This window comes from Nymphalis io, chromosome 4 (assembly GCF_905147045.1).
Source record: "Nymphalis io chromosome 4, ilAglIoxx1.1, whole genome shotgun sequence".
NCBI classification, from domain to species: domain Eukaryota; kingdom Metazoa; phylum Arthropoda; class Insecta; order Lepidoptera; family Nymphalidae; genus Nymphalis; species Nymphalis io.
The window spans coordinates 12,154,053-12,177,917 of record NC_065891.1 but is presented as its reverse complement, the minus strand read 5'-3'; the positions used below and the strand labels follow the sequence as shown (position 1 = coordinate 12,177,917).

The window sequence follows — 23,865 nt, the reverse complement described above, 5'->3', positions numbered from 1 at the left end:
TTGGCAAAAGTCACTCCAGTGCAACTCAGCAATCAATTTCGAACGGGCCACAATATGCAGCGATGAATCTTGAACACTTGCCAAATAGCGTACCAACAGAGTAAAAATTCGCTTAACCTACCTAAAATATAGGCTTTAATGTGTATTCTGAGTGTCGTATGTTTATTACACTATCCTCTACAACTTCAACTAATATGTAATATTTCAAATTGCAAACTTTACAAAATACATATATTCGAAAATTTATGATAATATTAAAATATTATAATGAAAGCAATTTAAGTCATTATGTATAGAGGGTACATGTTATTGCTTCTTTGCATTGAGAGTTGATTTCAATTATGAATGTCGGAAACCGAATACGTACAATTCGCACCCTTCGCGATTCTGTAAAAACCACCGGCGTTTTTGCCTCTGCGGAAATAGCATTCTAACGAAATTTGCATTCTATGCTATCGGTACAAGGTCGAGATTTGAATGGGGTGTATTAGTAGGGATGCTGCGTCGCCGTATGTATTATAAATTGGTTTAGAGAGGCGCGGGGGAGTGGCGGCCGCTCGCTCGATACCGGCCAGTCGCTGGTTTGATTCGCGCGCGACTGTTCGCGCCTACAATAGAACCTATCGGAAACGAAAATAAACACTCAAATTTGATGCATCGAAGTTTTATACACTGGCTGAAGTGTTATGTAATAAACGTGATGTGTGTTTTATGAATCTGTGGTGAATTTTACACTTGAATCGGAGGCTGTTATATTGGGGGTGAGTGAAAATTTGTATGTAAATAGCAGGACCTAAACTAACAGGGGTTGCTTAATATTGCGTCGATGTATTGTGTTCGGCGGAATAGAAGAATAAACCTTAACGGAGATATAGACAATTTGAACTGAAGGTAGACGAGGAAGCATGTATGTTTTTTCTGTACGTGTATATACATACTTGCGTGGTTCTAGTTGACATTGCACAATACAATATGGAAACAGGACGATATGAGATGCGTATACAAATCTCTTGGAGTAATATCTTAAAGCGACTTTGAAGATAAGGTACATTTTAAAACATAATGTACAGTCTTTTGATTGTTTGGATAACCGTTCTTAATGGTAAAGGGTTACTTTGAGAGTTTCGGTTCGCTTGTCACTTAGTTCGGAGAAATGGTTCCGATGTAATTCTAGGATCATTGCCAACGAATGCTCGCTCAATAACCTTTATGTAATTAAATGAGCCTTTAGCCTGTTGGAGATAAAACGCTAGTTTATCCAATTATAAATCTTTACATAAGTTGCGTTTAAATAGTTTTTGTTTAATATAAAATACACATTATAAGGATAGGGGTCCTTTATGCCCACGTACAGACAATATGTAGTTAATAATACGTTTCGAATAAAATTATATATGCGGATTTTAATGGAGTATATTAATGGTGCGGATGCTGTAGTCTTAATATGAGATTTACTATTTTAAAGTATTTCCTTCGTTGAATTAGTTATCTCGCTTTAAAAGGTGATACACGTTTTATCAAAATAAACTGTTGTTGTGTCTTTTTTATTAAGTATTATTTTTGTAATCGCGATGATTTAATCGCTTTTCAGGGATCATTTTTTACTTTGATTAATCATTAAAGATGTACTCTTATATTTTATTTACTTGGTGGTGAGGATTTGTGTCACAAAACTACTGTACCATCCACTCATAACACACTCATCACTCATCATCGCATATTCTACCGCCAAAGAGCAATACCATATATGGTGTTCCAGTTTGAAGGGTGAGTGAGCCAGAGTAACTACAGGTACAAAGGACATAGCATTAGGTCCTAAGGTTGGTAGCATTGATGAAATAAAGGTAAATATTTCATACATCGCCAATGTTTATGGGCAGTGGTGGGCAATTACTAACACCTACTTTTCTTTAATAATTTATAAAAACTTATGATAATTTCTAATTGGTATAATGTTTTTAATATTAAATATTTAGATAAAATGTATCATTATAAAAAACAAGTAATATGAAAGAGTTAAAGTCTACGCTACACCTATTACACTGAAAAGGAAGTTTGCTCTCAGAAACGCGGTATATCCAACGCTTTTCAAAGTTATTGTTGTCGTTATGAATAGCATATTTTTTATATTCTCATTGTTTAGTTACGGAAGTTTGTAAAAGACCCGTCTTCGATAAAACGTTTTTTTTTTTTAAATAAACCTTTATTAAGCGGCACGTTAATATGAAATGAATTAAAACCAACACATAACTATTTTTATTTAATTACTTCTTTAAAACATAACTGGTATGTTGCGCATGTAACAGAATTAAAAACAAATAGAAAAGACACAAAAAATACCAAGCGTACATTTTACATTTAGCTCTCGATAGATCTCCTCGAGCACATCTAAGAAAAAAAAAGTATACAAATAAATAAGAAGTAGAGACATGCAATTATAAATAATCTAAATCATAAATATAACGCATGGTTCACATGAATTTAATAAGATATTGCATTTTTTTATAACTGTATACGTAGCTTTCTTTGTCGCACTTCCAAAAAATGGAATTCTTTACCAGCTCACGTGTTCCCCTCCTCATACAACCCGGGTTCCTTCAAACGAGGTGTGAAGAGGCATCTTGTGGGCCGGCAAGGTGGAGGCGGCTAGTGCAGAACATTCTTCCCGACTGTACTGGCCGTCGTCGCGTTTGGACTCCTTGGAAGGGGGACGAGTATGACAAAATGATTGATGATGATGATGATTTTACAAAAGAGCTTCTATGTCCTATGGATGCCACTGGCAATTTTTGCCAAATATCTTAATGTCACATTAAGATATTTGGCAAAATTACTTATTTACCATTGATTATATACAAGATTCACGTGTTCTAAACATCTTGATATTCATTATGTAAAATACAAAAAAGCTATTATTGTTGGTTCCATTTATTAAAGGTAAATATTTTTATGTGCAAAATGAATATGTATATATTCATTAATTCAATATATGTATAATATTCAATATTATATATCACGTTTGATACATACACGTATGTTTTTATCTTATCCCATAACACAACAGTATTTATATTATTATATACATATTAGTATTACCGCAAAACACGATCAAATAAGCTCATACAATACTAAAATAATATATTTTTTCTTCCTTCGTGCCCCTACAAACCTATCTTTTTACCCATTTATCCGCTTCGAATGTCATAACATTTTTTTCTGTCCCAAGAAAACGTAATTTGCCTATGAAACTTTCTGAATATAATCCGATAAAAGAATATGCTATGAAAATTTGTTTGAATATACAAAGAAATCCTCAAATATAAAAAGGATAGCCAAGAGTTGACAGTATATATGTATAATATAGTAATACAATATTATATATCTATACTATAACGTTTTTATCTTATCCCATAACACAACAGCATTTATATTGATATATATACAACTGGAGAGAGTTCAGGTGTAGGAGCAACGGCTTTGCGTGCGTGTTATTTCTCTGAGGCACGGGAGTGTAAACACCGCCAAAGTTAACTTATTATAATATACTTCATGTGATATATATGTCGCAGAATGTATGATTATAATAGCTATCATTGGGAGATAATTCACATGTACTAGTATTTAATTTATATACGAATTGTTTACATTGAGAACTTCAACAAATATGTACAAAGCAATTAAAAATAGCCACAGAAATCACGACCGCGTGGTTAAGTGGGTCGCGTTGAATCGCAATCCCATTCTCGGGGCGAAAAAGAACCAGCCCTCCCGTCACCAGTGGAGGCAATAAGTTTCAAGTTATTCTAAGAAATTAATTTCAAGTATCATGTGATGCTTGATCAGTAAAAGCGTTGCGAAAATCCAAAACGAAGAGGGATTAATATGACAAAGCGAAAGGAAAATTCTTGTTTCTGACGGTCTTGTCAATTTATTCTATCGCAAAAAATACAGCGAATCAGCATAAAAATAACAGATTGGATTTCGCGAAGTCTCGCGGGTCTCCGAATAATATGATGTCCGAATTTTTTATTCAGTCGAATATGATATTCGACTGAATATTATGGAAAAGGAATAACACTATGAATACTTCAGATACTTCAGATATAACTACTTCAGATGTGTCTTGATCTTTGTCATATATAATAAATAAATAGCTTATGTACTATTGTTGTCATTCTGCATAATGATGATTTAATATTAATTAATTTTATAATATTTGAAAATAGCAGTTTTTTTGTTATCTGATATATTATTCTGTGTATATGTACATAACGTATCTAAATTACAGGTGGAAGTGACTCGATGGTTTTTTAACAGCACGCCTAAAATCAGGTGAATTTGAGATTTCACCTGCGCATTCCTTATAAACGATCCTCTTGATGCGTAAGCTCAATTAAAGCTTATTATATGTAAAAATATAATATGATAATTAGTAAAAAGCGTTGTCAATTTCTTAGTCCACTCGTCTTAACAGTGCAGCAATTGACTTAAGAAACAAAATAGAATATATAAAAATTTAAAGCAAGTTTTAATTTTAAAATGGCAATAAGTATATAAGTGAAATGAATTGTTATTGTTCATGGTTTATGGGCAATTATTTTTGGAAATTCGATGCTGGAAGTATGGGTGACATGCAACCGAAGATGTAGATTTTCGCGGAGAGGAAATGTAAAAAACGCTATATGTTTTTTTTTGTTTTAAAAAGGGAAAGACTATTTCTATGTATTTCGTGATTTGTTTTATTGAGAAAATTTTATTCATTTTGTTATTAATAAAAAAGCAACCGTCGTATATATACATGAAATATTTTATTTTGAACTTTAGCCATACAAAATCAAGTAAAAGATTAGCCATTTCGTTTTATATTTACAATCCCCCCTTACAATCTAAATAATTCACTCACTTCAAAATAAAAGCTTTTTCAGATACTAATTAAAAATGTATGACCACATCCAAAGTCCATAGGAACGCAGGTTAAAATTTTAAAATGAATTATACTTAACTGTAAAATGTGTGCAGATGTTTTGTCTGGAGAAAAAATAAAATAATTTAAAAACATTTTGGCAGTTCAGTGGTACAAATCCTTTCTCTGTATTTAATTCAGAATACAATAATAAATATTAGTAGGTAGCGGTCGTCTTTGTAGTATAATAAGTTAACAATATATCGTTAAATTGAAATGTCATGAATTGTATTAAAAATACCTTTCTAGAGTAATTATTGGTTTAAGCCTTTTTAAATATGCAATTCTCAATCCCAAACTTCTTATTTAACAATAGGACTTGAACTAACATACTACTTATTAGTACTGAATAGAAAAGAAAACATAAAGAATTCATTGCTATGTTTTGCGACCTTCAGCCGCGTCCCTCTGACGCAAAGGTGAATGTACCGTGGGGTGGCACTACGCATGCGCACATGATAGCGTTTGCCTAAAATTTGGTGCGGAACTCCGATCACAAATTATGCCCTTGCTCCTTCTATTTACATTAATTTACAGATCCTTGCATTCAGTAAGGGTTACTTGCTGTTTCGATCATGAGGACATAATTGCTCATTGATGTTGAATCAAATCTCTAAAAATTTTTTATATATGTGTGCATTTAAAATTGCGATAAAATATGAATTGAGCTTAGTTAAGGTCAAACAAGGACACCAGAATTTTTAAGCGCTTTGAATAAAAAAGCCTTTCTGAAAAAATAAAATTAGGATATAAAGTGTTGCCTGTTATTTTGAAGCGCCGGGCGGTGCGCATTATATTGGAGAAAATTACTTAATAGCGACGGCCACGGGACGTGCACGACACGTCGCGTCGGGATGAGATTAGGATGAGTTATGCTAATTACATCTACTGTAGCTACAGATGATAATCCGACGGGATGCGGCTGTTTTGTTAGATTGGGGCGTTATGTTTATGAGAAAATATTGACTCATTGTAAAATTTTAAATTTTTCGTGTTAATTTTATTTTACGGTTCTACGATGAAGACAAATATAAACCATAATAAACTGTTTTAATTGAATAAATTAGATAATTGATATGAGAATACTAATTTTATTTTACGTTAGTTCTTACTAATTTTATATTATACTTATGTTACCAATTAAAATATAACGTCAGAATTATTTAAAATGAATGACGTATATTTTATGCATATATGAATATGGATTAAATATATTATTGTTATAATATTGAATCCATATAATTCATGTTTGCATATGAAAATATATTCCAATCGAATATTACATGCTAATAATAAAAATGAAAATTATTTTAAAATAAATCGCCACGTGCCCGCCTCGTAAGCTATTAAGGCAACTAATCGTTTCTAGAATCATATTTCTAAGTAAGGGTTGCAGAAAGACAAGGAAAAAACTCATTATACGGTCATTAGGATTCAGTTACTGAGCAAAAGCTGTTATAGCGAGTGAGAATATATTTCGTTAAGTGTGTGGATGATGAAGGTTTTGAATTCAAAATAGCCTATAACGGCTATATATAATTTTTATAATAATACTATTAAACGTATATCAATCTGCAATCAATTAGTATTTTATCTTGCGCCTTTTTTATCCATTAATGCGGTAAAAATATTATTTAATAAATATATATTTTATGAATAACGTTAACGTTTACTTGTATGTTAACACTGTCATTGTCCTTCTCATTCTAATTTACATCCTCATCCCACTCCCACCCATTCCGCACTTCGAACATCACTTTAATCTAGACGTATAGCCTATTGGCCGTCGAGTGTTTGTTATAAATGGTTTTGCAGCCTGATTTATTTCTTAAACCTCTTTAAATCCCACAAACTTGCTAACATTTTGCATAACGTTTCTTTGTAGAAAAACCTTTATAAAAAGAGGAACATGAAAAATGTTAATAGCTTTTTATTGTTGTTTTGATTGCACGAGATAAACTATGTTAGAAGAATTATAAAAATATTTTTTAGTACCTGAAGATTTAGGATATTAGTTTGGACAAATTAATGGCATACACAATCTATATATTATTTCGTATAAAGTGATTTTGTTACAATATATTTAATTAATAAAAGCTACCCCTGAATGATTTCGATTTACTTTTTCCGCTTACCATCTTATTCGTTTCACTCTTGGAGATCATCCCTTTAGTAAATAGTATGCTTGACTTGACGATCCATCTCCACTCGCCTCTTACGAAATCTCGTATATTTAAACAAAATTATATAAATATACGAGATGTATATACACACATATATAGCCTAAAAATAATGTTAATAATATTTTCACCACATATAAAATCTGGAAAATATAATATATATATATTTTTAACGCGCTACGTTTACTTAAGAATTAAACGGTTTTAGGTTCCAATTATCCCTATGCTACTTTAGGAAAATTATTAATAGTTGCAGTGAAAGTATTGACTAATATTACCACGTTATATTCGGCGATAAGAGTCCAGTGTTTCCAGTGTCCGTTCACGAGTGCGTATCAGAATTGTGATAAAGTACATTCTTTTTTTGAATGTATAAATTGGAAAAATATATACTTTTTTTGTTTTATCTTATTTTAAATTAAGTTGAAAGAACCTCTACTTGTTTTATCTGTTTTTTGTTATATTTTGTTTAGTATACAATTAAGAACTTCTAAGTATAAAGCTATAGCTAAGATTATGAATTTGTATTGTAAGCAATTATTAAGTAAGTAATTGTTGATGAACCTAAATAAACAAATTTTATCATCGCCCACTCAGCTTTTACAGTCTGATCGTTTTCATTTAGAAGGAAAATAATTCGAGCACAGTTTAAATACTTGAATTTACTCATCTCCGAAGCGAATTACTTGCGAACAACTCCAACCGCTTGTGCTTCGTGGGACGGTATCTTGTACTATCGGGGATTTCACGCGTTTATTGATGGCTTATTGCCCTATAAAGAATAACGCGATAAAGTAATGACTGTAGCGTTTTATGTCTACTATCTTAATACTTAAGGATAAAGAGTTCGAAGTTGTATCGTTACAGGGCTTTATGCTATAGGAGGAGATATTTTGCTACAAGAAACCGCTAGATTTCCTAATAGAGGTAACAGGTTATGGTAAAGGAATATTAATTTTATTTATTTGGAAACACTTTTTTCTTGTGTTGAATTTTTTTATCATATAAATAAATGTTTATATAGGTAAGCATCATTAGAAAAAAATATTATCAATCAATCTTTCGTAACTGGTTCATACATTATTAAAATGAGTCATAAATTTGATATTATTATTATTATAAATAATTTCATTATGTTTTTATTGCCAGCAAGACTTTTGGTCATATACATTTATTGACATAGCGTATCCACGAGACAAAATTGTTTATATTGTTTCTGTAATAACAAATATTAGGTACATTTAAGCTTGTCAATAGTCTAAATTTAAAGCGAGTGAAATTGCGAAATGCAGCTACTTATATAACAACATTATATACTAAAAACTTCTACGAAACGCGCAGCATCTTCAGACATTTGATACACAATAATATTTGTTTTAACTGTATAAAATTTTGTGTAAACACAAGAAGTGCCTTTCTGGTACAACATAAAAAAAAACTTAATATACATTTGTATTTTACTTACTATAATTTTAAATGTTCCGTCTACCATAAAACGTTAATTTTTGGTTTCATAAATATTGAGGTGAAGCTTGTACACTCATTAAAATCTTAGCTATAGTTCAGGAATAATTAAAAGTCGCCGCCTTCCACAATTTCCAGACTTTAAATACAATGTTGGGTAAGTTACTGGCGCAAGTCACAATACAAACGAGCTTACGTACACGTTCCATTGAATTTGTAAAGTTATTCCCTGCTATGGAAATAGAATCAAAAAAAGTATTTACGTTTAAAGGTTCATTTAAAATGGAAAGCTTTTTATTTGTTTGTAAATATTCGTGCAGCGCTGGTATTTTTTGTTCGGTAAAATAGCGTTTACTTGGTGGTAGGGCTTTGTGCAATTCCGTCTGCGTTGGTACCACTCATCATATATTCTACCGCCAAACAGCAATACTCAGTATTGTGTTCCAGTCAGAAAGGCAAGTCAGTGTAACTACAGGCACAATGGACGTTATATCTTAGTTCCCACGGTTGGTGGTGTCCATGTAAGGAATAGTTAATATCTCTTACAGCACCAATGTCTATGGGTGATGGTGACCATTTACCATCAGGTAGCCCTTTAGCCGGTCCGCCTTAGGATTTTAGCATATTAATATATAACACAGCATATTTTCATGATCATTAAGCCTGTTTAATATGGTAACATACTGTTCAGTATTATTTGTTTAATCTCTCAATAATAAGAAAGTTTATATATATATATATATATATATATATATATATATATATATATATATATATATATATATAAACAAACATTGCAATTATTCTTCTTAAAAAAATATATAATACTTTTAAAATATCGTTTGCGTGTGTTATATCTGGTTTAAACCAGTTAAAAGAAGTTCGGTAGGTGAAGCTTACGTAGAAATGGTATTCAGTTTTGTTTTTTACAGTCTACTAATTCAAAGAGGTAGTAACATTAGTCCGCGGGCGTCCCGGCGCGCAGCACACATGCTATAATTTATCTTCTTGATCTTTGAAGTCTCGACTCCCTTTATTGTTATAATAAATAACTTCGCTTCGAAATTGCCGGTTATGATCGATCGAGACGACGCTTATGCGTTGCTAGATATTATCGTTTTACAACTTTATGGAAAACTCTTCATGTTGAAAATTATATACATATATTTTTTCGAAAAGGAATCATGTAACGTTAATATTTTAATATCATGTATATTTAGCTTTATTAAAATATCCATGGTAGATATTATACAGACTTTAATTTTTGATTCTTACAGACTTTAGTTTTTGATGACGAGCCGGTTGGCGTGGTTGGTAGATACCTGCCTTTCACGCCGAAGGTTGTGGGGTCGATTCCCACCCAGAACAAACATTTGTGTGCATGAACATGTCTGTTTGTCCTGAGTCTGGGTGTAATTATCTATATAAGTATGTATTTACAAAAGAAAAGTAGTATATGTAGTATATCAGTTGTCTGGTTTTCATAGCACAAGCTCTGCTTAAGTTGGGATCAGATGGCCGTGTGTGATTAATGTCCTGGGATATTATTATTATTATTATTATTGATTGGCTATCATATTTTATTGATTATTATTTAAAGAAAAAAAAACATATTTATTTTCATACATATAAAAATTGATTTCTACTTTTGTAATGACTGATTAATTTTCATGAAATGGTACGATTTATATATGTTTTTACTTTATATTTATTCTCCTTTTAAACACCTTATTTGAATAATTGTTTTACACTTCTCCTTGCTTTATTACATATTTATGGTGTATATATGAATTTCCCACCACATCTACATTATTTAATAATAAATAAATGAAAACAGTTAAATTTAATAACTCTACATTCATAGAATTGAGGAGATTTTTTCAGGAGAATTCTCAATGAAGACATTTATTTCATTCTCATATTAAGACAGCTCAGGAGATATTAGTTATAGTTCGCAAACGTGTCCACAAACATAGGTTACATTGTGTTTTTTAAATTTCATAGTACTTTGGGACGGTAAACTAGCATGAACGGAGACAGTTCTGGTCGCCTGTTTTCGAGGCTCGATCACTTTTCTACTCGATCATTTTCAACAATGAAAATGAACTTAAATTTTTTTTTATTATATATATAATTAATAAAATCGGAATAATATATTTTATAGAATCGAAATTACGATTCAAAGTGGAAATGCTGCTAGCATTCGTCACCATTCCAAACGGTCACGATTTGTACAGTAACTTTTTTTATTTGTAAGTTGTTTGTTATAAGGCTCTAATGTAAATATTAAAAAAAAAGTTTTCATCATATCGTAATACACCAACAGAATCATAATACCGTAAAATTGTTGCAAATATTGGTACAATCACTACCAAAAGTCTTATAACATTCTGTATTGGTAAAAACGATAATATTTCAACGAATAACGTATTCAAATTATAAACAATATATTTTCCATTAATTTTATGCGAGGTAAAAAAAATTTCCGCTTACATACGTTGAACATTCGTGTTATAAAATTGACCGTTATCAAACTCACAGATATAATATATCCAAACATAACTTTTATTAATTAGCCATATATCAAATTTTATACTAAAAATAATTATTCCTTAACGTTAAATACGTTTAATTCAAAAAATAGACATTGAATACGCTGTTATAATATAAGGATAGAATTATGTCATTCAGAATCTATGTTATTGACTCCCTTAAGTCCGGTGCAATAAAATTCTAGATTACTAACCCGTCTAGGTTAGTATTTTAGACTTTAATCATAAGTAATTACAGTTGTAATAAGAAAATTTATAGCAACTTGGCAGAAATCACTAATTACTGTGGTAATCATTTATTTATTAATGTATGCATTGCTTATACGCACGCATGTGTATATCCACATCGAGGCTAATAGCTTACATTAAACTATAATTTTGATTTACTACGCAGCTAATCGAGATGGCCTAGTGGTTTTAAAGGTAGGGCTTTGCAAGCCTGTCTGGGTAGGTACCACCAATTCATCGGATATTCTTCCATCGAACAGTATATTTGTGAGTGAGCTAGTGTAACTACAGGCACAAGGGACGTAACATCTTCGTTCCAAAGGTTGGTGGCGCATTGACGATGTAAGGAATGGTTAATATTTCTTACACCTCCAATGTCTATGGGGGGTGGTGGTGACCACTTACGATTAGGTGGCCCATTTGCCCGTCCGCCTACCTATTTCATAAAAAAGAACACGTAAATCTTAACCGATGATTGGGTTCAAACCTTGTCTAGCACCACTGAATTTTTGGTGTTTAGAATTCGTCTTTTGGAAGAAAATACTGCTGCATATAAGGCTGCATGTCTCGGAAGAAAATCTTTCGCCCTTGTTTTCGAAAGGAGAGGAGACTAAGCCAACAGGCCTGCTTCGTTTTTAGGAACAAAATGTCAATTGAAAATTTTATTTTAAATTTAATGCTGAATCACTTTTGTTCATGGATATACCTTTCGATGAAATGTATCACGTGTACCCTTGGAGGGGTCAGTCGCTAAAGGTTGCGTTATTGTTATCCCTCGCAGATACGGCCATTATATTAAGTGATTAATGAATTTCATAAATGGACTCCATAGTACGTAATGAAATTTGGACCATATTTTGATATAAGAGAATGCATTTTGGGTTGAAGGTATTAAAATCGTTATATCTGAAACACATGTTGCTAATGTACCATAGATTTATTTATGTATAACTAGCTACCCGTTCCAGCTTCACACGGGTAGATTAAGGGTCATATTGAAACTTACAAAGAAAAATGTTTTAGTTAAGAACCTTCGTATTTGTACGCTGAACAACTCGCCGAAGTTTCATCACAATCGAGTTAATGGTTTAGAAAAACATAGAGGGCAAACAGTCACGTATATTTATTTAGAAGAAGGTTCATATTAAAAACTTCACGACGAGTAATATCGGGAGATCAAATGGTAAATGATAATAAGGAAGCGCTTTCCACTGTTCATGCAACTACAATTTATTTGACCACGTATTAATTATATTTTCGCACTGTATATGCCCAATAACGAACATCTAGACAACGCGATTTAGAATCGTGAGATCTTGAATAAGCGCCATCTATTGCTATTGTATTGTAACATACTGTAATAATAACAGTCTGTTAATGTCTCACTGCTGGGCTAAAGCCTTCTCTCCCTTTTGAGGAGAATTTTAATGAAATTAGACACATGCAGGTTTCCTCGCGATGTTTTCCTTCACCGTCAAGCACGAGATGATTTATAAACACAAATTAAGCACATGAAAATTCAGTGGTGCTTGCCCGGGTTTGAATCCACGATCATCGGTTAAGATTCACGCGTTCTAACCACTAGGCCATCTCGGTTATTGTAACATATGCCACTATATATAACTACTTTAAGCCTTTGCAATTGCATTTTACGAAATTATTAAAGTGCCTTTCAGTTTTATTTTTTATACATATTTTTATTGAGTCTCGACAGACTAGGCGTCCGTGTTCTTGTTTAATTTAATTGGAAAACAACTTACATTGATTAATTAAAACTTAAAAAATAGTAACAATGAATGTACATTGCAAAACTTTTTGTTTTATTTTTTGTTATTTATTTCTACCTCTATTAATTTGAGTGTAATGTTAGCATTTATAATTGTATTGTTGTGAAGGCCTATAATGGTGTATCACACTGTGCTAGTCTGCTATTGACGTAATTTTTTGTTGATATTTTTTTGAATATGCTGATGGTATTTCCTATATCAATAAATAAATAAAAATAAATAAATCAGGCTACTGATTTCTGATTCGAAATTTATATTCTACCGAGAAAAATCGTCTCGAGACAGAACACCGATATTAACTTTTTGCAGACACAATATTAATAATAATTAATACTAAAATAATAAATATTAAATGAAATATTGGAATGAACAAAAATAAATAACAAAATAGCTCAAAAACCATTAAGGTTACGTCATCAAAAGAAACACGAAGGACGCCCGTGAATTAAAAGCAGCATCTCATCACGCGAATTCAAATCTCGTAGACATTTTAAATGCATTGATGTGTCCAGGAGCAATGCACTAACCGGCGGCATCTGCTTCTGTCGCTGCAATTTTAATCTTTATTTATATGTCTATAAGAGCTACATTTTTAACCGTTGAAATTAATCTAAGACCATCAAACGTTTAGTTTAAGCCTTATGTTCATAGTATAAGGACTATAATGGCGTAACGTAAATTTTGTTTAGTATGCAGGTCGTGCTAGCCTCAGGAGGCAAGGATGCGCGTTGATTGGTGGTCTCAGTGACTTGCATTTTGATAAGTCCTAGGACACTTTTAATTTCTTGCTATGATATTTATTACAACGTTATCAGTTGATATTATATATACATTTTGGATATGTGTAAAATGTTGTAAGTAGCTTTGATAGCCTGGATCTTATATCAAGTCTTTTTATGAAGATGATTTTCGGAAAGTTTTTTTTATTTTTTATTTTTTATAGTGGTTTTCTGACGAGCATATGGGCCACTTGATATGATATAGGGCACCTTATTGGTCACCAACTCCCATAGACATTGGCATTGTAAGAAATGTTAACCATCCAGCCGGCTTGCACAAAGCCCTACCTCCAGTAAAGTCTTACCTACAGTAGGATTAAAGAATTAGAGAAGGTGGATCCGAAGGCTGTACGTGTTTTTCTGGTAAGGAAGTGTTCCTACTGTTAACTTCCAAATTTCGGGCTGCAACTTTTTATTGCTCTTCCCTGGATTTGAAAACAGGACTTCGTGACTTGCAGCCTTATGTGATAAGCACAAGACCAAGGAGGCAGCCAAATATGAGGAATATTAGTAATTTCTTCAAAATAGAATAGATATAAATTATAAATAGCCTTAACCTATTAGCATTTCATAAATTAAATTATGTCAATTCTCCTTTATTATTGTCGTTATGTTTATTAAAAACGGTTTTAAGTGCGATTTTTGAATATCACGTTCAGGTCAGTCAGTTTTTGTCTCAGGTCATGAGATAAAAATTTCGTGTTTTAGAAGGATGTATGTTGATTATATGTTCTTTTATTTCATATATTAGAACACATTATAATATAAATTACAAATTATAACTAACAACTTTAACTAGATTAGATATAGGATAATGTTGTTGGTGGTGGAAAATGTGGTAAAACTTTTTTGGGTAAAATTTCAAAGGTTCAAAGTTAAGCTTGTTTGCATAATGCAGTTGTAGCGGTTGAACGTTTTTGACTCAAAAATGTTTCACTTCTATGACGTGCACGAATTATCGAGCGCAATATCTTTGTTAAATACTCCCGTTTATTATTAAATCATAATCGCATCTACAAACAATGAAAACATAAACTTCAACTCGTTTCAGTTTCTAGAATCGGATGCGCTGGTCGCTATATCAATGCATAATACCGCGGACATACTTACGCGTACGGCGTTGCGTTTAAATAATAAAAAAAAGCATTTTAACAAGAAAAACGTGAATATTATAATATTGATATTTATTCGTTCTGTGTGATGTATCTGTCGTTGAAATCTCGTCGTGCATCGGATGTGCTGAGTTGCGTGATAAGTGTCGACAAGGCGGTGAATACTAATTTAGACTGCGTTGAGAAGATGCATTAGATATCTTAACGATTTGAATACCTAGTGATATTCACATTGGAATGGAATACATTTAGTAACACTAAATACTAAAAGGGTTTTCGTTTATCAAATTCATATTATTGAATATTTAAGCGATGCATCACCCATATGATGGTAGCCAAACAGCAGCATCAAAAGAGTCCCCAGAGAGAGTTTGAGTCAAGACACCATGTTGTAGCCACGCTGTAAAAAAATGTCAAATTTTTTATTCATGGTATGGCCGATATAACTGTTTAGGAATCAGGTGTAGAGACATCGGCTTTACGTGCTGTCCAAAGCACGGGCTTATAAAACTAAAATTAAAAGAAAATATATACCGATGAATACCTACAACTCAATATACCGATGGCTTAAATAATACATATTTACAAAAAATCCCCCTTAAATGAGATTGTCAAAAAAAATTATCGCCCTAGAAATTACGTCACGAGATTGTTAAATATGAAAGCCGTGTTTGCTTTCCCCAATGCATTTTTCGAACCAGTGAATCGATGTGTATTGTCAATGTTTACCGCGCTGTCACCATAGATACAGTTGACCCCAGCCGAAAACTATTGACAGTTTTATTTACATTACTTTTCATCTTTGGGGTGGAAAAGAGATATGGACAGCTATTTATGAAAAGAGATATGGACAGCTCTCATTCTTCATTTAGCTCCTATAATGATTATAAGTCAGAAATGATTAAATATGCTTTATGTTATAGACAAATAATAGTGTACACAAGTTAAGATAATAGTGTTATAACACTGTTCGAAGCTTTTATTTACGTCATGTCACACTTACTAAAATTGTCAACTGCTTACTGCATTTTTTGGTAAAAAAAACTAATTTGTTCGTACTAGGTGCTAATGACAAATTAATATTTTAAAGTTAGTTTTATTTGTTTTAGTGGATGGATTGAATTAATGCTTATTTCAAAAAATGCTTTTGTTTTTTTAAATTATAGATTATTTATATTTGTTTCGAAATTTTCATAATAGAAAACGTTTTATAAATAAGTATATTACTATAAGTATTTTACTATTTATAAATAAGTCAGTTGTGCCAATTTTTCGGAAATTTATCAAACCAAAAAATAGGGGCATAACCAGAACAGGCTTTCCGAAAATTTATGTCGTATAGTTCCTAAAAAGTTACCGATGGGAAATCCCAACGGGTACACATATATTAATAACATTAAGATTAGGAAAAGTCAGTACTTATTTATATAAATCACAACAAATCACGATAATACATATTTTCGCCAAATTACCATTCAATCAAAAAAAAAAAAAAGAATGTGTCATATTTACTTTCCATGATTTTTTTTAAATGTATAGTTGCTTTTTAATTACCACCTTTAGTGCTCCCCACATAGGGTATTCCCATAAACAGGGTATTTAAGAGAGACGTTGTGTTAAGCATTATTTAAAAAGGTTAAAAAAATAACTAATGCATTCTGTTTGTATAAAGCACAACTCGTAAACAATTATGTTTTGAGACGCTTCGGATCCAATAACGCAAATGTTTGTTTTGTAATCAAAACAAGGATACGCTTACCGTTTCGTAGAATGACATCGGAGTATATGAAACTAGTTATATAGCCTTGTTACTCCTTGATTTAAATCTTACTTGGTAAGGGCTTTGTACAAGTCCTTCCGGGTAGATACTAACATGATTCAATAAATGTAGATGACAGTATATATGTGTATTATATACACAATATATGTAGAAGGTACTTATGTAGTTTAATAAGTCGATTGTAGAAATAAGTATATTGAAGACAGAATATTCAGAATCAAATGTAGAGAAGACTATGGTCGCGTCAAATAATTCAGATAAAAGTTAAGTTTAAAAAAAATTTAAACACAGTATTTCTAACAAAGACAACTGCTTGTTACGAATAAATAGCGAGGGTTCCGATAAAATCCAACCTCAGTCCGATCAAGGTCCTTGAAGTCCGGTTACAGAGGAATTTTATCCGGCTCGATAGTAAATATTTTTGATAGTTGAAAATAATACCTCCTAAGCATTATGAACTGTGGGAAACTTCGCTCACTTTCAATTTTGTTCAACAATTTGTCTAAATAATTTAACATTTATTCGTACTCATAATTGCGAAAGTATGTTGCGTCTTCTTTCTTTTATTATTTGACTTTAATATATATATATGTTGTTTCCAAATAAAATAAATAAATAAGTATATAAAACCTTCCTAAATAATTAGACAGTCAAATTCGAAAAACCGAAAGTGAGATATGAAGTCAGTTCTTATAAAATAGCATGGTAATAATATGTTAATATATGACGCGTTGCTAAATAAAAAGAAAAACCGTAACAATTTCTATCACCAACTGTACCTATGTAAAGTTCAAGTACCGGGCGAAAGGAATGTCTAAAGTCCATGTTTGTACAATTGTTTCTTTCACCGTTTTTTTTTAATTCTAACTTAACTTGCCGGCTAGTTAACAAAACTCGTTATAATACTCAAAGTTAAAGTCAAAATGTTTATTCAATATTAGAGTTACATTTATTTATGATATGTCGAAGATCTGCCACTGCTATTGATAATTTTATTATTTTTGAAGTTTGCTGTATCAATGAGAATTGAATATTTATTACAGAAAAAAAAAATTGAATGGAATATTATATTAAAATGTTTTTTTAGGATTCACTGTATTTTTATGATAGGACTTTTTTGTATATATTTATTAAATTAGTGTTATAAAACATTTCAACTTACTGATTACTTTATCATATATCATAAATTTATATAAATATATGTATATTAAGTGCCCGTTTCGAAAATGTAGTGACGTCGGATATATGTTGGCCTTAATGTCCAACTGGTTATAACACGTTAATCTAACCGAATATTGCGGGTTCGAACCTGGATAACAATATAATTTCCATTTGCTTGATTTGTGTTAAAAATCGGTGGTTAAGGAAACCATCGCGAGGAAACATGTACGTCCGATGACAAGCCACATGTGAATCCACCAACTCGCATTAGAGCAGCGTGATGGATAAAGCTCCAAACTATCTTCTCAAGAAGGAGAAGAGACACTAACCTATCAGTGGGACATTTACAAGTTATAGACATTTACTTTACTTTATTGACATTCTTAATATATTTTTTTTAAATTTAAATAGTACTTTATACGTTAAAGGTTTATCATGTTTATATTATTACCCAGGAAGTTGTGAGTAACGTAGATTCTCGCCGTGGGAGACTTTGTATTCCTAACTTCCACCGCAAGCCCATGACATTACATTAGCATACGTTTTATTACGAATCTCATTTTATGGAGGTGAGGATCTTCTTATAAATCCTGATGTATACAATGTACGTGTATCGCATGTGATTTTAACACACTAGTTATAGTAGACTATTACGTGTATTATGCTATTTTATGCACAAAAATTAAAACTTAGACACAAATGATTTGAAATGTATATACTAGTCTATTGTTGCGTTACGGTTTGAAGACTGAGTGAGCCAATGTGGCTAAGCACAAGGGACATTGATAACTTCTTGGTTCTAAGGTGGCGTATTTTCGATGTATGGAATGGTTAATATTTCTTACAGCACCAATGTCTATGGGTGACTGGGACGACTTATCATCAGGTGGTCATATACCACAGTATACCAAAATAGGCCATATATATGCCACAATAAAAACAAAATGTCTGTACTAAACCACTAAATCAATTTTGATGAAATTTGAAGCAACCTTAAACACAAAGTATGTAAGAAAAATATCCAAAATATAAATAGCATTCTTTTATCTTTTCTTCTAATTTCATTGAAATTCTGCCACATGTGTATTCTACCAACCCGCATTGGAGCAGCGAGGTGGAATAATCTCCAAACCTTCTCCTCAAAAGGGAGAGGAGGCCTTAGCCCAGCTGTGGGACATTAACGGGCTGTACTGTATTCAAAAGATAAATAGCATATTTTTATCTTTTCTTGCAAAAATTAATAAATGTTTCCATTCAATTATTATTTATCTTACAATGGATTGAATCATTTGTCAATTCAACAATTGATCCCTTCAGACAACTTTTCCCCGTATCACCGATGAGTTTATTGTTCATTAATTCCATTTCTCTGTATTAAGAACGAACTGATCCCACGGGAACTGGCCTATTGTTGGGTCTTCCTTGAGCTATATTTCCTCAATGCATTGTTGTATGCACTTATAAGAAACGTATTTGAATGCGATTGCTTTATTAATAGCAAGCATAGATATCAGACAATATAGTCGCATGACGTTACGTTTAATAAAGTATATATTTGTTGGGCTTTGTGCGAGCTGGTCTGTGTAGGTTCCACCTTCTCGTCAGATAGGCTACCGCCATGCAGCAATAATTAGTATTTTTATATTCTGGTTTGACACAGAGTGAGGCAGTATAACATTCACAAGTTACATAACGTCTTAATTCCCAAGGTTGGTGGAGCGTTGGCGATATTTGTTAATATTTCTAACAGCACAAATGTGACACCAATGTAAGCAATGTGGTGAGTAATTTTAATCAGGAGGCCCATTTGCTCATCCAACCTATAACATAAAAAAAGATAATTGTTTATTAACGTATTTCTTTGTGAATACGTTATTCATTCATAATATATATCAGACAAAATAGTTGCATATCATTGTATTTATAAAAGGAAGCAATTATATTATTACGTCCTCAAAATATGATTACAAATATTCGTCACTCAATATAGTCGCACGTTGTGTTTAACAACTTGCGTGAAATCTAAATTGTGATTTTATTCATTGATTGGCACATATTTAACTATATAACTACTATAATATACTAAAACTTTATTTATCTTACAAAAAATGTTCAATTTAATTACTGGTTTTCTATATAAATAAAAGAAAAAGAGGAATATTTTGTTTTTTTTTTCGTTGTTGTATTATTTCTGCGCAAGCCAGACGGTAACAACTTGTAATTAAACAAATGTAAACGTCATTCGCTATTCAGATAAATTGTTTTTCTCATTTCAAAAGGCTTCGGTACTTTATGGAATTAAGTTAATATCTCTAAAAACACTTTTTAGGACCAATTCTTTAGTTGAATTCAAAAGCGCAATGGGAAGTACATCGTAAAATTAAGGGACTAAATAAGTGAGATAACACAGTGACTAAAATACGTCAATCTGAATATTGCGATTCAAAACGAGGCAAACATTAACAATTTTCACGTGTTTAATTTGTGTTAATAAATTATGTCTTGCTTGGCCTTTAAGAAAACATCGTTAGATAACCTGCATATGTCAGTTGGAAAAAAAAGCCACAAGTGTATCAACAGTGCAACGTGGTGGAATATAGTCCCAAGCGTCTCCTTAGAAAAGGAGGACTTGGCCCAGCATTGGTCCACGTGCTATTACTTTGCTTTTTTTAATGAGCTCTTAGATCATAATTATCATGTCGCTTCTATTCAGACTTCTTCAAAGGCCATAATTGTTCTGAATATGCACATCATATTATGTACATGAAAAGCTACAAAATCATGGTAACTGACTCCAAATTTCTGACTTCGTAATGATCAACCACATTGGGTAACCATGGATTGTTAACGAATGCCTTAACGATCGGTTTGCGTGGAAATCCGGTCCATCGCTCCGGATGCGGTTTTACTTACTCGTGGTTATTGGGGCAAATTTAATTTGTGCGTAAATTTACAATAGATGTTCTACTTAATAATATGAAATAAAAAATACTTTATTTAGATCAACAACTTTCTTGCAGGTATAACTATTATTATATATAGCCTATTCCTATATAACTACAAGAGAAATAAAAACAAATAAATAAATTTGAGATTGATTAAATAACAGTGGTAACGATATTTTGAACAATCTATGATATTCATTACGGATTCGCGGAAAAATGGCGTTTTTTTAGAAGTAAAATTAAAGTGGCTATAATTAGTTAGGTAGAATAGAGTATTATAAATAAAGGTAAATTAATCAAGAACTGTTTGCACATAACACAGCATGGAATATGTGAATCTTAGTTTTGTATCTTTACTCCTTCTTCGACTGGAATAGGATATACAAATTTTTTTATAAGAAAATAAAATATGTTCATTAAAAAAATAACAATGTAGACATGTATTACAAATTACATTGTCTACCACCGTAAGCTGTTCCAAATAAGAAAAACATTCGGTTTTCACGTTAAATTGGAAAACAAAACACTGAATTCTGATGGTATCCTTTGTGGCTAAGACATAACAAAATAACTTATTGGAATTATAATAACGTATAGTCGTTGTGTCCTTGTGCATAACCCTTGACGTCATAGAGGTCTGGCTGGTCAGACATGTTTATAAAATACGATATTGTTAGATTCAACCAGAGGTTTTGCTTCCGTATCATAATAGGCCAAATAACATACTGGTTGATTAGTTCGTGATAAGCGAAAGGAATTATAAAAGGATAAATCGAATTTACAAAATGATTATTAGACCTAACTATGATTAATATTATTTCAATTATTTAACACTACTTACTTTGTCCGAGAATACAAGACATAGCCACATTCTAGTGAAGACTTGTACAGACGTAACTGTTAGTACAATGGAATGTAACGTGTACAGGATCATAGACCTTGTATACAAAGTTTTAAGGACAATTTTCGAGCGCATCACGCGTGGATTCCTGTATGACACTTGGTGGACACTTAACCTCGTGGCTTACGGCGCGTGCCTACCTTAATTACAAGAGAGTTCACGCAAACCACGAAATAAAGTCATTAGACACGACCAAACTTAATTATCACATAACATAAAACTGTAAAGACGGTTTTTGTATACAATTAACAAGGGAACCTCCCACAAGTAGTTTCCTTTATCAATCTTTATGACATAAATAGACAATTAAAAAGTTTTATTAACTCGTTAACTTATACTTAACTGATAGTATTTAAACTAATATTATAAAATAAATAAACAAATAAAAATTAAATATAACAACTAAACGAATCATCGAATCAACGAATCGACAGCGTGGTGCTAACAATATTTCCTAATTGAATCTTAATTTGGATTTTCAGGTCGAAAAATAAAGCCTTCCTCGTGCTTTTTTTTATAAAATTGCAAATAGACCACCTGATGGTAAGTGGCTACCAGCATAACATTACTAAGATTGCGAGTGCGAAACCAATCTTATGAACTTCGTTAAACTGGCTTACTTACCCTTCAAATTGGGCCACAACAATAGTAAATATTGTTGCAGAATATCTGATGTATTGGTAGTTCCTACCCAGAATCCAACCGCTAAGTGAAAGTGAGAGAAAGAATATCGTTACAAGTTGATCAATTGAGGAAACCAGAAAAAAATATTTTATATGTTAAACAAAAATAAGAAAGCCTATTGAAATCAATGAAATAATTTATTAATAACGTATTTTAATTAAAATTTGTTAAGTTACAAGTTTATACTCTCAGTGGTATAACTAAAACCACTGTCCACTTCACTATCTCGCAGTTACACTAACCGTGTTACAATCATCTGTCACATCTCTGTAATTATGAACTCCTGGTACCTCATTAAATAACCAGGTATTATTATAATGTTTGTATGTAAGCATGTTCTTTGTTTCGTATTATTTTTACCTAATACATTTTAAAATATATTTTGTGATTTATTAAATTGAGAAAATTGTTTTTTTTTATTAAGTTTAACAAACTGGGAAACATAAGAAAGCTTTCCTAATAACTTAAGTCTCTATATTTAAACTATTTAAAGAAAGATAACATAAAATTTGCCTATATTACATACATTCCAAATAAAAATTTGATAATAATGTTTTATTTTAGCTTAAAGGAAAAATCAAAATGACAATGATATTTACGAATACAAGACGAGTACATATGAAGTATATAACATGACATAAATAAATAAGAAAATATTTGTTTTTAAATAATACTAATATACCTAAAGAAATATTTTATTACATAATTGACAGGACAACAAAAATCTTAACACAGAACAAACGCATTTAATTTAAATTACTTACGCTTGTGTTTTAAACACGATTTGCACTGGTTTCAACTATCAAGAATAGCCATACAGTGTACACCCACAAAGATTTGCTAGAGGGCATGAATTATCGTAGACAGACTTAAGTGGTATATCGTAATTTAATAATAAGGAATGCAGAGCAATTTGTGTCAACCCATCGTAAAATAAAAGGCTATTTAAAAAAAAATCAAGACAGGCCAAACACGTACGCTCGTGCGTAAATAAATTATAGTAAATAATTTGTCAAACTATTTTCAACCTTATCGTAAAGGGATTAGGGACAAGGTGATACAATTTGCCACAGACAATTAATTGGTTCGTGGCTACATAGTGCACGAGTCCAAAGCTATGACACGAAGGATGAAAAAGTAAAAAAATAACTTACAACTCTACAACCGTATGTCGTCGCATATAATAATTTACATTGTCTGCTCGTGTAATTTCAACCTTAGCTAATCTATTTTATAGTCGTTATTGCATTGCGTCATTGAGAAGGTATTTTCATAGCATAACGCATACAATAATTTTATTACTGTCCTAGGGTTATTATGGTAGGACGT

General features: G+C 31.7%; 1 protein-coding gene across 1 annotated transcript in view; it reads left to right on the top strand.

Moving 5' to 3' along the window:
- Positions 1-590: 590 nt before the first annotated feature.
- The window catches only part of LOC126768122 (protein shank), a 195,331-nt gene continuing 172,056 nt past the window's right edge, over positions 591-23,865 (top strand). The window contains exon 1 of the mRNA XM_050486034.1: positions 591-761. The gene's annotated coding sequence lies outside the window, so the exon portion shown is untranslated. The remainder of the gene's footprint in view (positions 762-23,865) is intronic.